General features: G+C 43.9%; 2 long non-coding RNA genes across 2 annotated transcripts in view; one reads left to right on the forward strand and one right to left on the reverse strand.

Moving 5' to 3' along the window:
- Positions 1-22173, forward strand: part of LOC127537763 (uncharacterized) — a 114580-nt gene that overhangs the window by 79254 nt on the left and 13153 nt on the right. The gene's annotated exons all lie outside the window — the stretch shown is intronic.
- The window catches only part of LOC127537749 (uncharacterized), a 55235-nt gene continuing 40509 nt past the window's right edge, over positions 7448-22173 (reverse strand). Inside the window, exon 3 of the long non-coding RNA XR_007947571.1 lies at positions 7448-7584. This is a non-coding gene — a long non-coding RNA (uncharacterized LOC127537749). The remainder of the gene's footprint in view (positions 7585-22173) is intronic.

Genomic DNA, 22173 nt, shown 5'->3' on the forward strand with positions numbered 1-22173 from the left:
AGCTTGCAGAAAGAGACAATGCTGTCACAAGAGCAATTGAACGTAACCAGGGACTGCTTGAGAGGCTGGTTTCTGCTATGGAGCATATAGCCCAAAAATGAGCACAATAACATTCTTGTGTATTGTAAATAAGTGTGATTCTAGTTTGCAGTGCTTTTGGAATTTCTGTGTGTATTTAAGTATGAGTGAATAAAAAGTGTGATAAGAGATGCCTGTTTTGTCATGTGTCATGTTTTATACTGTCACAACAAGCTAGTGAGATAAACTGCACAATTGCAGCAGGGCTTCTGCAGGGCCATATAAAGCATTAAGTCACTGAATTGATTCTAGGAAAAATGAAAGCCTGACATTGCATGAAAATTCATTACATTGAATTCTTGGCACCACACATTCTTTATGCCATTTTCGCAAAAAATTATGAAAATATTGAGTTTTCAATGACTGTGATTTGTGTATCTGTTTGGGTTTGGAAATTGGGGAACTTGGAAGTGGGTCAAATATTACAATCCATTATTACTTCAGTTATTGAAACTGTTCACAAACTCAATTTAGTGACTGAATGCCTTTTAAAGCCCTGCAGAAAGCCTGTGATATGTTGTGATGGACAGGCATTTAAATAGAAGCCTGCAATAGAAATGTCTTCATCTCAAACGTTATCGAAGCAATGGTAACAGCAGTGGTGGGTATTTCAATGCAAACAATATCAACAGTGAGCATGTCTTGAGTCACCTGAAAAACATTAATCAGCATGGTTAAAATATTCGAATAAAGCTGCTCTAACATCACTCCCTTCTTGAGTTCCGTGGTCAGCCAATGGTTGAACAGAAAGCTGAACGTGCACATGTCTGTGTGGGAGCTCCTCGCCAATGGTATCCCCATGTTCCTCACAAATATTGTGAAGTACACAGCAGGTCAGCGCCATTTTCTTGCAAAGCTCCAGCTTGCAGTCATTTCTTTTCAGGAGGCACCTCCATCGTCCTTTCAATCTCCCAAAAGCCATTTCTACCACTGATCGTGCACTGCTTAGCCTGTAGTTGTATGTGTGCTGTTCTGGAGTCAGTCTGCCAGTGTCAGAAAACGGCTTCATGAGCCACTTCAGCATGGGGTAGGCCGGGTCACCAATAAGGTAATGTCCAACATCACAGCCAGAGATAGTCAGTTTGTTTTGCCCCAGTAATTGTCCAGCTTCTTAAAATGTTCCACAAATGTGACTGTTTAAGTTCTCTAGCATCATGTACACTCCCTGGAAAGCCTACACACACATCCCAGAAAAGCCCTTTGCCATCCACAACTGCCTGCAGAACAATTGAATGCCATCCTTTGCGGTTGAAGTAGTCCTTGGGATATGCTTCTGGTGCAATTATTGGCAAGTGGCTGCCATCTATTGCACCCACACACTGTGGCACTCTCCAACGATTGTTAAAAAAATTGGCCATTTCCACTAGTTTAGTGGAATCAGGAGTCCTGATGTGTACAGGAAGAAGCACATCGATGGCTGCATTACAAAATTCCTGTACACAGTTGAACACAGTGCTCAGGCCTACTCCGAAAAGATGGCTGATGGTCCTCTATTCACTGCCTGTAGCCAATTTCCAGATGGCAATCGCGATCTGCTTTCGGACTGGGACACACAAGCGGTAGTTTGTGTCTTTTTTTGTCAAGATGTCTCTGGTCCGGTCGCAGATGTACTGAAATGACTCCCGGGACACACGGAAGTTTTGGACAAACTGTTGCGCGCTGAAATCCGGGACAATTGTGTCCCACCAGTAGCGTGACTGTGGATGTGCCCAGACAACAGGCGATCTCCGCCTCACATTCTGCCTTAACAACATCTGAAAAAATAAACATATGTATTTCATCATGTTATTGCTCTTGTAATCAATACAAGTGTAGTCGAAGCTAAGTAGCGAAGCTAACGCTAGCACGTTTACTGTTAAGTATCGAAACATAATTACCTGTCTTACGCGTAATCACCGGTCAATGTCACGGCGACACCGGTGGGCGATCGCTATCAGACCGTCATTCTGTTCATGGATCGCAAGAAAGATTAGAACAGCAAGAAACACCACTCCTCCAGAGAGGTCCTCCATTGCTCATGTGTGGGCTTCCGTAAAGCGCGAATGTTGTTGAACGGCTACGTACGCAGTGACGTACTGACGTCTTGCGGTGACACAACGATGCTGCCGCAACTCGGCTCATAGCCAGTGGAAAAGCAAACAGGGATTTCGGCAGCAAGAGACCTGAAGCAGACCCGCACCGGTCGTTACCTTGAACCAATGGTTCTCATCCGGTTCCCTTGGTGGAAATGAAGTAAGAGAGGCTCCTGCTGCGCTGCACTGGAGCCAAGCTGTGAAATGTCACACAACCCCGCTGGCAGAGGCTCTATTTATATCCTGGTATTCAGCAGGCTCATTGGCTATCAGCCCTGTCAGTCAAACGTTTCCTCCGACATGATTTGCTCAGAATTTACTGACAAAAAGAGGTAGATCCAGATTGGTCAGTCTCGGCTACGGTTGGCCGTTTAGGGCTCGTAGGCGGGCCAGAGTCACTTGATTGGTTGAAACGCGGTGTAAACATAAAGACATCAGTCGCCATTTTGAGTCCAAGAGCACATGGATTTCTGCAAGCTGAATAAAATTATGAGCATAAATACAGTGATTATGAAACGCGCAGCGCCGCCATGCGCCGCGTATGCGCACACGGAGCCGAGCTATTTGTGGATTATTTACTTATTTCTAGACATGTTTTGGACAAAATATTATACTTGCTAGTATTGTCTGTATGACTACGCTTGGATTATGGCCGGTTTTTGTGGATATTTTCATCGTTGACCAGTAATAGAGCGTCCAAAGGTGAGTTATGCCCTTTATGTGTCCCTTTAAATTTTTGTTGTTTGTTGGAGAAATGTGTTTATATTACCCGCTGTGGTAATCACATCTGAAAGTGGTTTATACCGGCGGATTCATGAGAATCTAAGCTTTCCATGAGTGTATAGTGTTTCTATAATCGCGTTTGCAGCTTCGGACATTCTTTCGGACAATCTTTAAATTCTTTAAATTCTTCTCAAGTGTTCCGCGGGTGGTACACTGAAGCTTAACGGGTTAAGTAGACTGAAAATCACAGATGAACTCACTTTTGTTTCAGTGATCAATGATCTCAGGTGTATTCACTTTGGTTGTATTGAGTTTATCTTGGGAGCCTGCATTTTCACTATAGTCTCTTCAAAGTGTGTTTTTGGTTGTTCATAACATGAGATACTACTTGCCAGCTTAGAAACATTGTAGATATTGGAAGGCGGTTCAATTTTGAATCATTTGACATTTCAGTGAGATTGTTAGTGCTCTCTATTGTAAGCTGTACTATGCAGGCAGAAAAGAATAAAACTATTTGTGATTCATCCTCAAAAAAAGTATCTTTGATAAATAGTCTCTAGCCATGAACTGTGATAGGGATCTTGGCTTCAGAAACCGACAACATCAAACTGTATTACAGCTTAATGAGAACGTACCAGTTTGATCCCAGTACCTCAGTCTCCTATCAAGTTCAAAATCTGTGTCTTTATTTCTTGCCTCATCGCTTGACTTAAACACGGCCAACATGTGCAGTGGCTGCTAAAGAGTCTAAACGTTAGTAACAGCTGGACACGTTGTGGTACTTGCTGTTCTCCGTGCACAGCACACAAAGAAGGAAGAAGTAAACTTGATGCAGCACACACACACACAGACGGACAGACAAACAAACAGACACACGGCATGGCGGAGGTATGCGCTCTCCGAGTGCTTTTCTAGTTTTGTCTGTGAACTTCTTCTCCTCTGTTGTTCCCAAATGGTGGAACAAACTACCAAACTCTGTGGATTCTGCTGAGTCCCTTTCTACTTTTAAGAGACAATTGAAGACTCAGTTGTTCAGAGAACACCTAGGCACTTAATCCAACTCCACCTTAGGGGTAGAATAAGTCAGGTGGTCCAAAACCCAGCACTTATTTAGCACTGACAAAGTTTTAAAAAAAGAGGGGGCGGTAGTTGGCACTTCTTCTGCAACTTGATGGCAACATCTTTGACCAATCGCACTTGAAGCAATTTTTGCACTTACAAAAGGTTTTTCCTTATGTCTGAATTCTTGCTTGTGTTGTACGTCGCTTTGGACAAAAGCGTCTGCCAAATGAAATTGTAGAATTGTAGAACTTCAGAACCTGTGCATGTATTTGTTGATGACAGTCAAACTACAACAAACAACAGTTAAATATTATGAACTTTCAACACAACTTATACATGGAAATTTGGTTGTGAAAAGTTCAGTTATGCATGTCTTCTCACGTGCGCAAAAACCTTGTTAACATAATTGCATTCATCCTGATGCTGAGCATTACTCATAATACATTCAGAAAGAAGAGGAAATTTGTTTCTACACAGATGAATTACATATTTCCAACATTAGTTTCTGTATTAGACATTTCAAGAAAACACCAAATATGATCTGACAATTACTATGTGTTATGATCCAACAATGGAATCCTCTGGAGGTGCGTATGTTCGCAAATTGACGTCATTCTCACCCACGTGACTCCAAATGTCAGGGTCATGATGTTCTCTGATGGGGGCTGCTGCAAATCCAAGTGTCACAGAGTTGACCTTGCAGAGTGCTTGTGAAAACATAATAGTCATTTTGTGTTCATTTCTTCTCAGGACAGCCAGCAGCAACAACTAACATCTGTGGAAATGGTGTGATGCAGGTTCAGGACTGCCAGCCAGCAGATAGGTTGATTACTGATCCATTTTTGACAAGCAGGTCAGAGATCACAGTCTGGTAGAGCAGATCTGCTACCCTGGAGCTGCTGCAAATTATGCATCTTACTGTTGGACTCTTAATTACGACAGATGATGTGGCTTGACTGATTACATAGACTTGGAGGATTTTTCTGATTACCTCTCATTCAGAACATCCATCCATCCATCCATCCATCCATCCATCCATCCATCCATCCATTATCTATACCATTTAATCAAGAGAAGAGAACCAATCAGAACCTATGCTTTTTTTGGCTGTCTCCAGAGCCAGTCAGGTCTTTCTTTCGCTTGATTCCCAAAGGAATAAAACCAGTCATCCATTCAGAATTCCGGATAAGATAATCGGGATAGTGGGCTGCACAGTGGCGTGGTTAGCACTTTCACCATTTTCTTCCTGTGCATGTGTGAGTTTCCTCTGGGTACTCCGGCTTCCTCCCACAGTCCAAAAATATGCTGAGGCTTATTGATTATTCTGTAGGTGTGAATATGAGTGTGATAGTTTGTCTGTATATATAGCCCTGCGACAGACTGGCGACCTGCCCAGGGTGCCTCCTGCCTTCACCCCAAGTCAGCTGGGATAGGCTCCAGCCCCTCTGCGACCCTAATGAGGATTAAGCGGTGGATAGATAATGGATGGATGGATGGATAATTGGGATAGCATGCTTGGAAGATAGGGATGCTGTTCTTTTTCAGATTTTTTCCATGTCATGTGTCTCAAGCAAACCTTTCCTTCAGCTGTTTCCATACATTTTGCATTGTGTCATGTTTCATTGTTTATGAATGCGATTTCAGCCTGACAGAGAGAACAGAAGACAGACAGAAGATCTACATGTCTCTCTTTTGAAAACAAGTCAGAGAGGCAGATCTGACTGATAAGTTTCTCTTGACTTTTCCAGCTTTCCAGACTCTGCTTCTATCCTCCACTTTTCATTTTTGTGTCGGACCAGACAAGGGGATGTGTGGGCCCCTGGAGCAACATTTGGTTCTTCTCATTTTCCCTTTGCTTCAAACAAAAAGAGAAGTGGACATGTTACATAATTTGTTCCACGTGGAACCTTATTACTGGCAATTTTGCAAATCATGAGCTTTAGAAAAAAAAAATCACTTCTCACTGCATTCAAAGAGCAGCCAGCTTTAATGTGATTTTCCTTCATAAAGTTCTGGACCATTGATTCCTAATTTTATCGTGTTCCCACTCTCTGTTCTGTTCACACTGTTTATAATGTATGGCTAAGGTCACTTTACTCTGGACTGTGGAGGGGAAGGCACAATATTATTTCTGAAAGATTAAAATTGCTTGAGTATGCAAAAACAAATTGCCAAAATTGTACCTAGATTGAAACTTGAAGGATGTTTTGTCAAATGGAATTAAATTGTACTAAAATAGATTGTTGTGTTTACTGTTACTGTGTCATAGGGTGACATGACTCTGTTAAAAGCACTTTATTACATCTATTAAGTATCAAGATGTAACATGTTTTCATTCTGGGTTTTATTTACATTTTCTCTCTAATACAGTTGTGTAGAAACATTCCATCCTTTACAGACGTCAAAAGCAGTTTTAGGAAAAAGGAAGAATCTTATTTTTGTTTGAGACTCACGTACCATGTGTTATTTAGCATTTGTTTTCCAAAAGTGGTTGATGTTTGAGTAGATCCCACGCAAGCTGCCTTACCATCTGGCTCTCATGCTGCCTCTGTTCTACTTGATGAAGGTCGCATAACTGGAGTTTTATGACCTGAACCAGCATGCTGAGTTGTTTCATACTTTCATCAAGTGATAATGAGATGGTTAAATATTTTGCAACTAAGCTTAATTGCTAACATAATTATGCCTATTTTGCCAATCAGTAACAGTTTATTAATGTCACATATTTACCAATAATAAGCTACAATGAAAATATTAAAGCTGCAAGCAGCGATGGACGGATCCTCGCATCCATGCTGGTCGGCGAATCCATGCATGTCCACCAGGTGGCACTGTGACTGAGAGTGTGTGCCGGCCTCTGAATCACATCTGGACCAGAGTTTAATCACAAGTAAAATTTCAGCCAGATTGGAGCATGTTCAGACTAGTTATACAGCATTTCCTGCCCATCCACCACCAGGTGGCGCTGTAACTCAGAGTGTATTTCAAACAGTGGATGTGATGAGGGTTGGACTCTGATCAGTCATGAAAAGTTTCAGGCTGATTTGACCATGTAGAGGCCAGTTGTACAGCATTTACTGTCCATCCAACAGGTGGCGCTGCAACTGAGAGTGTCTGTTGGCCTGTAGATGTGATCAGGATTGAATTGTGATCACACATGGAAAGTTTGAGGCAGATTGGAGCATGCAGAGGAGAGTTATACAGCAGTTGATGTTTCTTGGCAAAGCATCAAAACTCTAATGGTCGCCATGGCCACGCCATTTGGCTTCTGGTTAAACTTTTGATAACTTTTCATCACCAAGTCCTGCTGTGTGGACTGACAAAATTTCAGGTCTCCTGGAATTATCCCCTTGGAGGTATTAACTCTCAAAAATGAGAAAAATCATCAAAAATCTCACAATTAATCCAAGATGGCCGACTTCCTGTTGGGTTTAGGACATGGCTCCAAGAGGCTTTTTTGTGCGTCCTGATGTGCTCTATAAGCCTCCCAAATTTCATGGATGGAGGTGAAACGTGCTGGGGGGGCTGTTTGTTAAAAATACTGTAGGGGGCGCTATAGCATGTGCAGTGCCGAGATGCATACAGTGTTGTTCCTTGGGTCGATGGTGATGTGTGTGGTAATTTTAGTGAGCATTGGAGTATTTCTAAACTGTCAAACAGCACTTTCTTTTGCATGGCGATATTTGGTTGCTACGGCAACAGCGTTGCATGAAATGTCACACCCTTGACAGTGTGGGATTGTCAAGAGGTGAAGACTCGACTGACCAATTTCCAGCATGATATCACCACGTTTGGGGCCATTGTACCTGAAAATATAAGACCTTAAACTTACTATTACCAACAGGTGGCGCTATGACTTTTTCAGAATTTATGAGTGTGGATGTGTTCAGACTGGACCTGGTGTCCATCATGTGAAGTTTGGGGCAAATAGGATCTTGTTCAGCTGAGATATGAATCGTTACATTTTCATGGCGAAACATCGAAATTGGTTTGGCCGCCACAGACACGCCCTTGGATGACAAGTCACCATTTTCACTGGGATGCATCATCAATGTGTTTAGGCTGTTGTCACCGCATTTGAAGTGAATATGATCAACTGGGTAACAATAGGGCATGAAAGTGTAAAAGATGTCTATTTCCTGAAACCACAAGGTGGCGCTATGACTGTCAATGAATATCCCTATGTGGATGACATCAGGACAGGACTGTCATCATACATGTAAAGTTTCAGGCAGATTGGAGAATGGTCAGAAGAATTAGACACCACTTCCTGTTTCATGGCGAAGGATCAGTTTTTTGAGGCTCCGCCATGGCCACACCTTTTGGCTTCTGGTTGAGTTTTTGATAACTTTTCATCAGAAAGGTCTGGTGCATGTACTGGCCAAATTTCAGTTCTCTCAGACTTATCCACTAGGAGCTATTAATTTTGACAAATGTACAGCAAATTCAAGATGGCCGACTTCCTGTTGGGTTTAGGGCATGGCTGTGATTGACTTTTTGGTGTGTCCCGATGTGGTGCATATGCCCACCAAATATTGTAGCTGTAAATGAAACATTGTGGCAGTTGGCCTAATGACCACTTTTTCAATTTTGTAGGTGGCGCTATAGAGCCATTTTTCCACACACATGCGCAACTCCCATAAAATATCAAAATTTTCCCAAGTCCTGATGTGCACGCCAAATTTGACGCGTTTTGGAATATGATAAGGCCGCCAAAAAGGCAATTAATTTCCCGAGGAGCGATTAAGTTTGAAAAATTTACAGCAAATTGAAGATGGCCGACTTCCTGTTGGGTTTAGGGCGTGGCTTTAATTGACTTTTTGGTGTGTCCTGATGTTCTGCATATGCCCACCAAATATTGTAGCTGTACATGAAACATTGTGGCAGTTGGCCTAATGACTACTTTTTCAAGTTTGCAGGTGGCGCTATAGAGCCATTTTGCCACGCACATGCTCAACTCCCATAAAATATCAAATTTTTTGCCAGTCCTGATGTGCATGCCAAATTTCACGCGTTTTGGAGTATGATAAGGCCCCCAAAAAGCCAATTTACTTTACGGGAGAAAAAAAATAAAAAAAAATAAATAATAATAAACCCTAGGGTTTCAATAGGGTCCTTGGCACTGCTGGTGCCTTGGACAGTCGGTGCCCTTGCACCGCCTGTCCTTCGCACCCTCGGTGCTCGGACCCTAAATAAACCCTAGGGTTTCAATAGGATCCTAGGCACTGCTGGTGCCTTGGACAGTCGGTGCCCTTGCACTGCCTGTCCTCGGCACCCTCGGTGCTCGGACCCTAATTAAAGCTGCAAGCAGCGATGGACGGGTCCTCGCATCCACGCTGGTCGGCGAATCCATGCACGTCCACCAGGTGGCGCTGTGACTGAGAGTGTATGTCGGCCTCTGAATCACTTCTGGAGCAGAGTCTGATCAGACATGTAAAATTTCAGCCAGATTGGAGCATGTTCAGAGCAGTTATAGAGCATTTCCTGTCCATCCACCAGGTGGCGCTGTGACTGAGAGTGTATTTTAAACAGTGGATGTGATGAGGGTTGGACTCTGATCACTCATGTAAAGTTTCAGGCTGATTAGAACATGTACAGGCTAGTTATACAGCATGTACTGTCCATCCACCAGGTGGCGCTGCGACTGAGAGTGTATGTCAAACAGTGGATGCGATCAGGATTGGACTGTGATCACTCGTCAAATTTCAGGCAGATTGAAGCATGTTCAGAATAGTTGTAGAGCATTTCCTGTCCATCCAACAGGTGGCGCTGCGACTGAGAGTGTATGTTGGCCTATAAATGTGATCAGGATTGGACTCTGATCTCACATGTAAAGTTTGAGGCAGTTTGGAACATGCAGAGGATAGTTATACAGCAGCTGATGTTTCATGGCAAGGCATCAAAACTCTGATGGTTGCCATGGCCACGCCATTTGGCTTCTGGTTGAACTTTTTTTTTTTAACTTTTATTGAACAATTATTAAAACCATTCCTTGACAATTAGTCACACACTCACAAAAACAAAATCACTTTTGTTCTAATTACAGACAGTAAGAAATGCGAGAAAAGAAATAGAAAAATCAACTAACAATAGTGCAATCTACATTCCAGCCTCCAAATAAGTTATTACAGAAGACCATTTTCTTAAATATATCTCTCTTTTCAGTCTTAGTATTGATGTAATGTCCTCCATACAGTTTACAGATTTTAATCTTTGAGTCCATTGTTCCAGTGTTGGGGGGTATGGTTTGAGCCAATTAATAGTAATGATTTTATGTGCAATCAACACTAGCACTCTCAACATATACGCTTTATCCTTGTCCAAACTTTCATGTATAGCACCACACAATATGACCCGTGGAATATCCAACGTTGCATTAAAACTTATAACTTTTCTTATCTCCTTTATCACCTGCTCCCAGTAAACAGTAAGTACAGGACACTCCCAAAAAATGTGTGAGAAGTCACCAATTTGTCCACATTTTCGCCAGCAAAGGGGGCTAGTGTCGTTATTGTAGGTAGCTAAAATAATAGGAGCCTTAAAAAATGTCATTCTTAATTTCCAGCTAAATCCTCTCCAATTTGGACTGCTAAGACATTTATGCCAATCCTCCCATGAGTTTTCCCAATCTATATCCTCTATTATGTTGTTGAGTTCCAATTCCCATTTGTTTTTTGTATCCAATGTGCAGTCATCAAGTTCACTCCGTATGTTTTTGGATAAGACTGATATTATTTTTTTAAACGTTTTTTGTCTTCTACAACCTCTATCCAGAACTTTTCGAAATCTATCGGCTGAGCTTAAATTTGGTCAAATTCTTTATGTTTCTCAAGGTAATGACGTATTTGGAAGAACCTAAAAAGATTGTTGCTTGGAATGTTGAATTCTTGCTGTATTTGGGAGAATGTTTTAATGGTAGTACCTGAAAACAATTGGCCTATCATTTTTAGTCCTCTGTCTGCCCATTTACAAAAGCCTGCATCCTGTTTTGCAGGTAAAAAATCAGTTATACTTGTTATTTTTAAGGCTCTGGACAAAGTTAGTGGTAATTTCAGTTGTTTCCTAACTTTCTCCCAAACATCTAGAGTAAATGTGATCCATTCATTCTGTATTTTAAGTTTCTTCCGTTGTTTTCTATCCATAAATAAGAGAGTTGATATTGGTCTATCTGAGACTGTGCCCTGCTCTAACTGAAACCATTTTGTATCAATGTCCATTTTACACCATGTGACCAGTGCCTTTAGCTGAGCAGCCCAGTAGTAGCTTTTAAGATGAGGAAGAGCCAGGCCACCCTTACCTTTTGAGGAGCAAAGAACTTTAAGTCTCACCCTGGGTCGTTTGTTTTGCCAAATAAACTTGGATAAAAGCTTGTCCAGGAGCTTGAAAGTGACATGAGGCACTGTAATTGGAAGAGAACTAAAGAGAAAAAGAAATCGAGGTAACACATTCATTCTTATCATTTCTATCCTGCCTTATACAGATAGATGGAGTATCTGCCATCTGTCTAAATCACTTCTAACTTGAGATATTAATTTTCCATAATTTAAATTGTAAAGTTTTGATGTGTCTGGTGTTAAGCTAACTCCCAAATATCTAAAGCCATCCTTTGACCATTTAAATTTAACATCGGAGTTTAATTGACATGGCCATTGTCCGGAGAGATTTTTCCTTATTTACCTTGTAGCCAGATATGTTACTAAATCTGCCAAGACAGTGCATAAGTGGAGGAATAGAAAATAATGGGTTGTTAATGTACAAAAGTATATCGTCAGCAAATAAAGATATTTTATGTTGTAGTCCTCCTTTATCGATTATTCCAGTTATCTGATCATTTGTCCTTATCCATTCTGCCAAGGGCTCAATGCTGAGAGCAAACAGGATTGGCGCGATTGGGCTACCTTGTCTTACTCCCCGTTTAACCTTGAAAAACTCAGAGCAGTGACCATTAATTCTAATTCTTGAGATTGGGTCTTTGTTGATAGTATTAATCCAACTGATGAAGGTGGGACTGAATCCAAATCTTTCCATTGTATAATTTAAATATCCCCAGTCCACCCTATCGAACGCTTTTTCAGCGTCCAGTGCGAGAAGCATTGATGGGTGAGTAGAATATTTGGCAGTAGATTGGATATTTAAAGCTCTTCTTATATTGTTTGAACCTTGCCGCCCTGCTATAAAGCCCGTTTGATCTGAATTAATAATTTTACCGATATAAACCTGCATTCGCTTAGCCAAAATTGAACCAAGAATTTTCACATCGTTCCCTCATAAACTAATGGACCTGTATGATGCACATTCTTTCTGGTCTTTTCTTTCTGGGGTAAGTTCTTTTATAAATGCCTTATAAAATTCCCCACTTATCCCATCTGTTCCAGGACTTTTCTGATTTTTCAGCAATTTAATGACCTGTTCTATTTCAATTGTTGTAATGGGCTTTGATAAATCCTCTGCTTCTGTCTGCGTCAATTTTGTCAAAGTCAGTTCGTTGAAGAAATTATTCATATCATGAGTTGTGGGTACAGTTTCTGGTGAGTAGAGTTTTTCATAAAAATCCCTAAAAGCCACTGCTATCTCATTTGGGTGCATCACTTCTTCTCTTGTCGAGGGATGTCTTATTTTGTGTACTACACGACTGGCTTGGGCCTTTCTTAACTGAAAGGCTAGCAATCGGCTGGCACGATTGCCCATCTCATATTTTTGCCCACTGTATCGCATAGCTCCTTCTGCTTTGTATGTCAGTAGTTTATCTAAGTTGTTTCTTTGTTCTTTAAGCTGTGACAGCACTGTTTTGTCTCTACAAACTTTATGCAGCTGTTCCAACCTTTTAACTTCACTTTCTAATTGTGTTTGTTTTGCCAGCCTATGCTTTTTTAATTGAATCGCTAATTCAATGCATTTGCCCCTTAACACAGCTTTGGCTCCGTCCCACAAAACAGATGGTGATACTTCTCCATTATCATTTAGCGAAAAATATTCTTCTATAGTTTCTTTTAATTGTTTATGGATTTTTGCATCACTCAGCATCGAGACATTTAGTCTCCAGTATTTAAAATGTCTGTCTTTATGCAAAGCCAGTGACATTCTAACAGGACCATGATCAGACAACGTTATAGGTTCAATTTTAACTTCTATAACTTTATAAAGATCTTGTTTTGATATACAAAGCAGATCAATTCTAGAATATGATCCGTGCACATTAGAGTAAAAGGTGAAATCTTTGGTTTGAGGGTTAAATGCTCTCCATGAATCTATGAGTCCTAACTCTTCAATTAGATATTTAGCTGCTTTAGTTTTCTTGCTCGGAGCACCATGTTCTGGAGGTAGCCTATCTTGCTTCAAATCCAAAACACAATTAAAGTCACCCCCCAAAACAATGGTGCCTCTTGATTCTTTTGCAACAACTGCTGCCAGCTCTGGAAAGAAGGAGGGTTCCCCCTCAGTTGGCGCATATATATTGATAATTGTTACATCAATTCCTTCCAAAGTACCTATAACCCCAATATATCTGCCCTGTGGATCTTTTATTTTTTTGTGTATTCCAAAGCAAATGTTTTTATTGAAAAGAATTGCCACACCTCTTTTCCTGCTCCTTGGACAGCTTGCAAAACAAACTTGTCCTACCCATTCCCTCAATTTTTTGTGCTCCAAGTCATTTAAATGAGTCTCCTGCAGAAGAGCAATAGAGCATTTAAGTGATTTTAATTTATTTAATATTTTTTTTCTTTTAATAGGGTGGCCCAGTCCTTTGACATTGTAACTAATAATATTTAACTCAGTCATAATGAGATCATTTTATAGTTATAACACCACTGTCTGCCATCTCTCTTTATTGTCTCATATGTAGTTCTTCCATGGATTGTATAACTTACATTTCAATAAGCGCGGACAAGAACGTGTCAAGGAAATAAAAACAAAGATTGAACATGAACAAGAACATGACTCCCAAAATCTCGACTAGTTTGTTTAAACCAACCCAGTGTGATCACAATCACAATACGTGGTCCAACATAAAATAGTCCCCGGTGTTCTTCGGGCGGAGCGGCATGGCTCATGCGTCGCTTCGGAAAGGTTGCACAAAGTGCGCTCAAAATCACAAACCAAAGTAAACACAAATTTCCCTGGTGAGACTGATGCCCTGTAACGGGTCTCATAACACAAGATGCGGTCTATTTAGACCCCCGTGGTTACACACACATAATGAAAAGGAAAAACAAATGGAGTAACAGTGACTTGGATTATATCACTTCAATATTAAAATAATTTTCATACCTTCACACGTAGTCAAGTGACATAATTAAACGGAGTTTCTCATACCACCTCAGATATAAGCTCTTAAGTCCGCATCTGACAAGGACTCTCCTCTTCCTTTTCTTCCGCTCTCCCATTGGCTCCAAGGTTCCCTGGAAAACTCTCTATTAATCTTCTCTCTTTCGCTGACTTGAATTGGGATGCCCATCTCCTGGAGTGTTGGTATAGCGTCAACGAGGGTCGGGAAGGTCTTCACACCGCTATCCAGGTTGATGCGTAATTGCACAGGGAAGCGACATCTGGCCTGAATTCCCTTTTCCTTAAGTTGTTTGATAACACCCTGCAGCCGCGCTCTCTTCCTTTGGACTTCGGGGGAGTAGTCTTGGTCAAAATATATAGCCTTGCCCATAAAGCTCACCTGTTTTTGAGCTCATGCTTGCCGTAAGATCGCCTCTTTCACCGTGTAGTCCATGAAGCGTATGATGATTGAACGCAGCGGCGCCGTGTCAGAAGGCTTTGGTCCAATGGCTCGGTGTGCCCGCTCAAATGTGCACATCCTTTTGTGGGAAATTTAGCGTAGTTTTAATTAGTCGTTTCACAAACCCGATCATGTCCTCTTTCTCACTCTCCTCTGGGACCTGATAGATTCTCAGGTTGTTACGGCGTAGTCTATTTTGTAGATCTTCACATTGATTTGCTAAAGTAGCCTCTCTCCGCAGCAAGTATCGGAGTGCCCTCTCATTGCGCTGGCTAGCGTCTTCAGTTGAGCTAATCCTACGCTCAGCTTCATCAGCACGATGTTCAAGCTTGTCCATTCTTTCTTTAACAGCGTTTACCGACTCCTCTACCCTTGACAGCGAAGCCTTGGTTTCGCAAAAAGCTGCTTGGTTTTCTTGTCTTAGCTCTTTGAGCTCTCGAAGAATTTCAGCCATGCTCATCTGGTTAGCTGTAGCAGTGGAGCTCGTGTTAGCTTCCAAGTTAGCTTGCGGTGTATTACTTTTATCTTTCAACTCTTTCTGCGAAGCTTGTTTTCCAGCGTTGAGTCTTGTTGTAGCCATTATCTTATGTCACTCAGCTTATGGGGTTCGTATTACTTTTCATCTAACGAGTAAAATTGTCACTGATTTCACGGGAGCCAACACCGACACGTCTGTCTTACATGATAGCGCCACCGGAAGCCCGGCTTCTGGTTGAACTTATGATAAATTTTCATTTCCAAGTCCTGCTGTGTGGACTGACAAAATTTCAGGTCTCCTGGAGTTACCCCCGAGGAGGTATTAAATCTCAAAATGAGAAAAATCATCAAAAATCTCACAATTAATCCAAGATGGCCAACTTCCTGTTGGGTTTAGGGCATGGCTCCAAGAGGCTTTTTTGTGCGTCCTGATATGCTCTATAAGCCTCCCAAATTTCATGGACGTAGGTGAAACGTGCTTGGGGGGCTGTTTGTTAAAAATACTGTAGGGGGCGCTATACCATGTGCAGTGCCGAGACGCATACAGTCTTATTCCTTGGGTCGTTGGTGATGTGTGTGGTAATTTTAGTGAGTGTTGGAGTATTCCTAACTTGTCAAACAGCACTTTGTTTTGCATGGTGATATTTGGTTGCTACGGCAACAGCGTTGCATGAAATGTCACACCCTTGACAGTGTGGGATTGTCAAGAGGTGAAGACTTGGCTGACCAATTTCCAGCATGATATCACCAAGTTTGGGGCCATTGTACCTGAAAATATAATGCCTTAAAGCTGCTGTCCGGAGTTTCCGTTTGTTTTCAATTTATATATCATTTTTTAACAAAGCTTAAATGTGTTAGTCTAGTTCGATACTATAATATAAAGTTAGTATGACGCGATAAGAAAATTTATTTCTGAGCTCCGCCTTCCTCTCATAGACCCCCATGTTATTCCAAAAAGCGCCGGTTGCTGCCGACCAATCAAGTTCGAGCTTCAGCTTTGTCATGCTGTCAATCAACGGTTACACGCACAGCAAGCAAGCCCATGCAGAGGTGGGCGAGCTACGCACTACGCAACCGCGCACACATTTGTTTTGCTTGTGGAGGAGAGAGCATCAGGGCTCAGCAACTTCCAGAAAAGTTACCAATCCCACGGCTGGTCAGGCCAAGAGACTGCAGGACGTTTTTTGGCTCGGGGTGCTCGCGTCGCTCCCCGACCACGGCCTCCATAGCCCGCCTGACGGCTTCGTTTAGATGCCCGACCTCTGGAGGAAGATGTTGGGGCGTCTGGGACATACTCTTCGTCAGAGGAGTCATGCAATTCTGAACTCTAGATAGAAATAAATAAACAATGTAACACATATACACGCGTAAATGCACTAAGTTTGATAAACAACGTCATTGAGAGGGATACACGAGTGTAATCACATATTGAAACTTTACTCGTTTGTCCGAGCAGATTCATGTTATTTTGGTATTAGGACAAGTTAGACTCAATACAGAATTCTAATGTAATTCTTTTATTATTTACTAAATGTACTAAATGTAGAAGAGGGGAAAACAGCAAAACAGGCAAGATGCTGCAGCACTCCGGGCACTCCTCTCATGTACTGTGCGCGTGCACAAATAAAGGGGCGAAATCAGAGGGAGGGAGGGTGGGACCACCAGTGTTTTGGGAGACGCTGCGATTCAAACTCCGGACAGCAGCTTTAAACTTACTATTACCAACAGGTGGCGCTATGACTTTTTCAGAATTTATGAGTGTGGATGTGTTCAGACTGGACCTGGTGTCCAGCATGTGAATTTTGAGGCAGATAGGATCTTCTTCAGCTGAGATATGAATAGTTAAATTTCATGGCGAAACATCAAAATTCGCCACACCGCCACAGACACACCCTTTGATGACAAGTCACCATTTTCACTGTGATTCATCATCAACATGTTCAGCCTGTTGTCACCACATTTGAGGTGAATATGATCAACTGGGTAACAATAGGGCATGAAAGTGTAAACAATGTCTATTTCCTGAAACCACAAGGTGGCGCTATGACTGTCAATCAATATCCCTAAGTTTTTGACATCAGGACAGGACTGTCATCATACATGTAAAGTTTCAGGCAGCTTGGAGCATGTTGAGAAGAATTAGACACCACTTCCGGTTTCATGGCAAAGGATCAGTTTTTTGAGGCTCCGCCATGGCCACACCTTTTGGTTTCTGGCCGAGTTTTTTGATAACTTTTCATCAGGAAGGTCTGGTACATATACTGACCAAATTTCAGGTCTCTCAGACGTACCCCCCCGGAGCTATTAATTTTCAAAAATTTACAGCAAATTCAACATGGCCGACTTCCTGTTGGGTTTAGGGTGTGGTTGTGATTGGCTGTGTCCGAAATCGCATACTAACATACTACTCATATGAAGTGTGACGTCAAAATAAGTATGCAGTGCGTTCACAATAGATAGTATGAAAAGACTGCGTACACGAGAAATACCCGGATGTATACTATATCCGGAAAATTTTTAAGTATGCGCAGTGACCACACTAGTCATACTTAACTGCCCCAAAATGCTTTGCGAGCTATCCACCGAAATGCAAGCCTCTGCGGGATATGTGGCCGGACCGGGGCGATTTTTATTTTATTTTATGTGGTTAAATAGTCATCCTAATCACCCCACAGATTTGAGAAATAGGCGTTTTCTGACCAACGTTTTAAATTTGTCAGACGCCTCTCAACGTGCTACTGAATGCTAGCAGCGAGTTGCAGTAGCTCGTTTTGCATACAGAACAAGTAGCAGCTACCTCCAGTAGCCTGCAACTACAATTGAAACAATTCGCATAATCTGGCTAATAACTGCTTGAGGAGTGCCGGCTTGAAATTGCCACATTAATTATGCGACTGTTTGTTAGTGTGAAATCGACCTGAAGCCGGCATTCAGCCGAGATATTTGATAGCCGTACTTCCGGTTTTTGTCGTCGGAGGTTTGAAATGCATTATGGGAAACGTAGTAGTACACTACAGTGTGAACGGTCGGCATTCTAATCATACTTATAGTACATAGTATACAGTATATACTCATTGAGAATGTAGTATGTAGTACGTTAGTATGCGATTTCGGACACAGCCATTGACTTTTTCGTGTGTCCTGATGTGCTGCATATGCCCACCAAATATTGTAGCTGTAAATGAAACATTGTGGCAGTTGGCCTAATGACCATTTTTTCAATTTTGCAGGGGCGCTATAGAGCCATTTTGCCACACACGTGTGCAACTCCCATAAAATATCAAATTTTTGGCCAGTCCTGATGTGCATGCCAAATTTCACGCGTTTTGGGATATGATAAGGCCACCAAAAAGGCAATTCATTTGCCGGGAGAAAAATAAAAATAAAAAATAAAAATAATAAACCCTCAGGTTTCAATAGGGTCCGAGGCACCACTGGTGCCTTGGACAGTCGGTGCCCTTGCACCGCCTGTCCTCGGCACCCTCGGTGCTCGGACCCGAATAAACCCGAGGGTTTCAATAGGGTCCTAGGCACCGCTGGTGCCTTGGACAGACGGTGCCCTTGCACCGCTTGTCCTTGGCACCTTCGGTGTTCGAACCCTAATTAAAGCGTGGGTCCTCGCATCCTTGCTGGTTGGCAACCCCAAGCATGTCCACCAGGCAATGCTGCGACAGAGTGTATTTAGGCACGCGGGCTGGATTCTGAGCAAATTTCTGGACCAACGTCTCAGAAAAGCTTTCTGCAATCTTAAACTGCAGAATTCCTTTATCTCCAAGTCTGTGTTTACTCGGCGACTTAACAACAACGGACCTACCACGCAAACAATCTCAATCCTTACTTGTAGCCCTCGCCATTGCCAAAAAACCAATCCTTGTTAACTGGAAAAATAAGCAATCTCTGAACATTAACCTCTGGTTGAACTTCCTAATAAATCACATTTCAATGGAGAAAATCAGTTGTTAAATTTTATACAAACATGATCACCGTATGTTAACTCCCTTAACTTAAACCTGGTAACCTGACTCTGCCTGTTAGCGAGAGCCACCACATCACCCCAATATATGTTGCTGCTTATGTATGTTGGCATTGTGTAACTAATGATTGTCTTCAGTTAGGAACCCAGTCGCTGTCAGCAGGACCGAGCGGGCCGTATCGACGACAACTTACAGTCAACAGCTCCTCAGGATCCTCTGTCTATATGCATGAATGGCTAGCTTGGTGTCACTGCATGCTTGGCTAATCTTCCAGGTGCTGTCCCCTGTGGCTCGACGTGGTTGGTCTTGTTCCCCGGGCGGCGCTCGGTTTGGGCGGGCGCCGGGGGTCGTGGGGGGCTGGTGGCGTCGTGCGGGGTCGCTGCTTCCGTGGGGGGCGTGGTGGGCGGTTCGGCTCAGCCGGGCGCCTGGTTTGGGCGTCCGCTGGGTCGCCATTTGCGACTAAAAATGTCGTGGGTGGCGGCCCGGCGGTCGTCTGGGTCTGGCGCCCGGTCGGGCTGGGCTGCCTGTCGTGTTTTCTTCATTGGGGTGGCCGCTTTGTGTGGTGTCGTTGGCCTCCCGTGGTTCCTGGCGCTCGCGGCGGCCTGGCGGCCGTCTGGATCAGGCGCTGCCCCCCGGGTCTCTGCTGGGTCACGCTGCGTCTCGGCCGTCTCCTGGTGCCCGCGGCGGGTGCTGTGCGGGGGTGTTGCCCGGGGGCTCGGGGCGGCGCTGTTCTGGCATGGCCTGTTGCTCTTCGGCTAGCGGTTGCGGTTCCGGCCTGGTGGGTCTCTGGGTGCCCCGTGGTACCCTCTCCTCTCCCCCTCCTCCTCCTTGCCTTCTTTCCCCTCTTGCCTCCCTCCTCCCGTCTTCCTCCGCCTCTTTGTCCCCTCTCCCTCGCCCCCTCCCTCCTCCCTCCCCCTCATCCTCCCGCTCTGCTGCCTGTCCTCTCCTTTCTTGTCGTCTCCTCCTCCCCCTCCTTCTCCTGCCTTCTGCCCTCCCCCTGGGGGGTGGGGCGGGGGATGGGTGTGGGATGGGAGGGCGGGTGTGGGATGGGGTGGGGGGGCTTGGGGGGCTGAGGGGGAGGAGGGTAGGGGGAGGGGGACCGGGTGCGGTGCGCGGGGGTGTTCTGGCCTGGCCCACGCCGTCTGCCCGTTGGGGTGCCGGGGCTGGGGGTGGTGGGGGGTGGGGGTTGGGGTGGGGGCGTGTATGGAGGGGCGCTGGGCGCGCCCGCACCTCCCTCCACCTGACTGGGTGGGGCCCCGTTGATCGCTCCTCTTAATTCACTTCACTAGCTTCGCACAATACACCTTGTAAATATACACATAGGGCACACAACACATCCCTTGGGGGGGGTTGAAAGGTACTATTCCTACTCCACAATTCCCCTCCAATTTTAATGCACCACACTGCCTGGGGAGGGGGTGGTTATGGGGTGGGACGTCATTAGACGGGATAGGCCCCAGTGCAGTGTTGTACTGTGGTCCCCCGTCTATGCCCCCACCCTGACACTTCTTCCCCCAATTTTAATGCACCACATACACATTCACATGGGCTTGCGGGGAGACTGAGGGGGGGGGGTTCGTTACCCTCTGCTCTGCCTCACCGACGCCCAATCTTAAGGCACCACACATACTTGTATATACACTGGGTGGGTGGCGGGGGGTGGGGCGGTGGGGGGACGGGGGTTTGGGGTCTGGGGGGCAGGGGAGTTGGGTTGTGGGGGAGGATGGGGGGATGGGTGGTCGTGGGGGAAGTGGGGCTGTGTGCCGGTGGAGCGCCATGGGGGTCTGCTATGGCCCGTTCTGCTGCGCGGGCCTTGGGGCTCTGGCTGTGTCAGCGGGGGTCGCTCCGGGCTCCTGGGCTGGGTCTCCGCTTGGTGGCTCCTGCGGGGGGGCTGTGTGGACCTCCTTGGGCTGGAGGAGACAGCTCCCTCCTTTTGGTGGAGGTTTTCATGCATGTCAGACTCACCACACCGGCACCTACCAAAACTCAATAGAGTTTGTTCCTCCGGTCGCTGAGTCAGTGGAGGTTGCTGGGTTAGTGTCTGTGGATCTCACTCTGCTTTATCTGTCCTTCTTGTGGCCTCCTGACATCTTCATGATTGATCCAGTTGGGATTTTGTCGTATTTGGTGTTTGTGAAGGGTTTTAGATTTGTAACTGGTTTCAAGGTGTGAATTAAAGAGCACAAACAAATAAAATGCACCTTTTCTCTTAGAACACTGTCTATGCCTCACCTTTCTGTCTGTCCTGTGTTTGTTTTATGTTTCACTTGGGTGTGCACAGCCCTCAATGGCATAATGCAGGAAACAGCTTGAAATAAACATGATAGGTTAATTTGCCATGAGGACAGGTGATGGTCACAGTCACAAAGAAGAAAAAAAATTGCACATGAAGCTTAAGCAATGACACCATGGTTGGTTGGTGTCATTTTTGAGCGGACTTGCAGACAAAAAAAAAGAGGAAAAAAAAGACTGGAAGAATCTTTTAATAACTTTTGATCATCCCATCATGTTGTATGTACTGGCAAAATTTCAGGTCTCTATGACTTAACCCCTAGGAGGAGTTCGCTCTCAAAAATACAAAAATAGAGAACATTTTTTCACTTAATTCAAAATGGCGGACATCCTGTGGGGTTTAAGGAATGGCTCCAAGAGGCTTTTTTGTGTATCCTGGTGTGCTCTATATGCCTTTCAAATTTGGTGGATGTAGGTGAAACGTGCTGCCGGGGCTGTATATTAAAAATACTGTCTGGGGCGCTATAGCACAGCAGTGCTGAGAAGCATAGAGTGTCCTTCCTTGGGTCGACAGTGATGTGTGTGGTAATTTTTGTGAGCTGCTGAGCATTCTAAGCCTGTCAAAAACTACTTTGTCACAACAACAATGCTTTGCCACAGCAACAGCATTTTATCAAATGTCAAATTCTTCACACTGAGGCATTGTCAGGGGATGACGACTGAGCTGACCAATTTTCAGAATGATATGACAAAGTTTAGAGCAATGGTATGGGCAAATGTAATGTCTAAACTTCTTGTTACCAATAGGTGGCGCTATGACTTTTTCTAA

This window comes from Acanthochromis polyacanthus, chromosome 16 (assembly GCF_021347895.1).
Source record: "Acanthochromis polyacanthus isolate Apoly-LR-REF ecotype Palm Island chromosome 16, KAUST_Apoly_ChrSc, whole genome shotgun sequence".
NCBI classification, from domain to species: domain Eukaryota; kingdom Metazoa; phylum Chordata; class Actinopteri; family Pomacentridae; genus Acanthochromis; species Acanthochromis polyacanthus.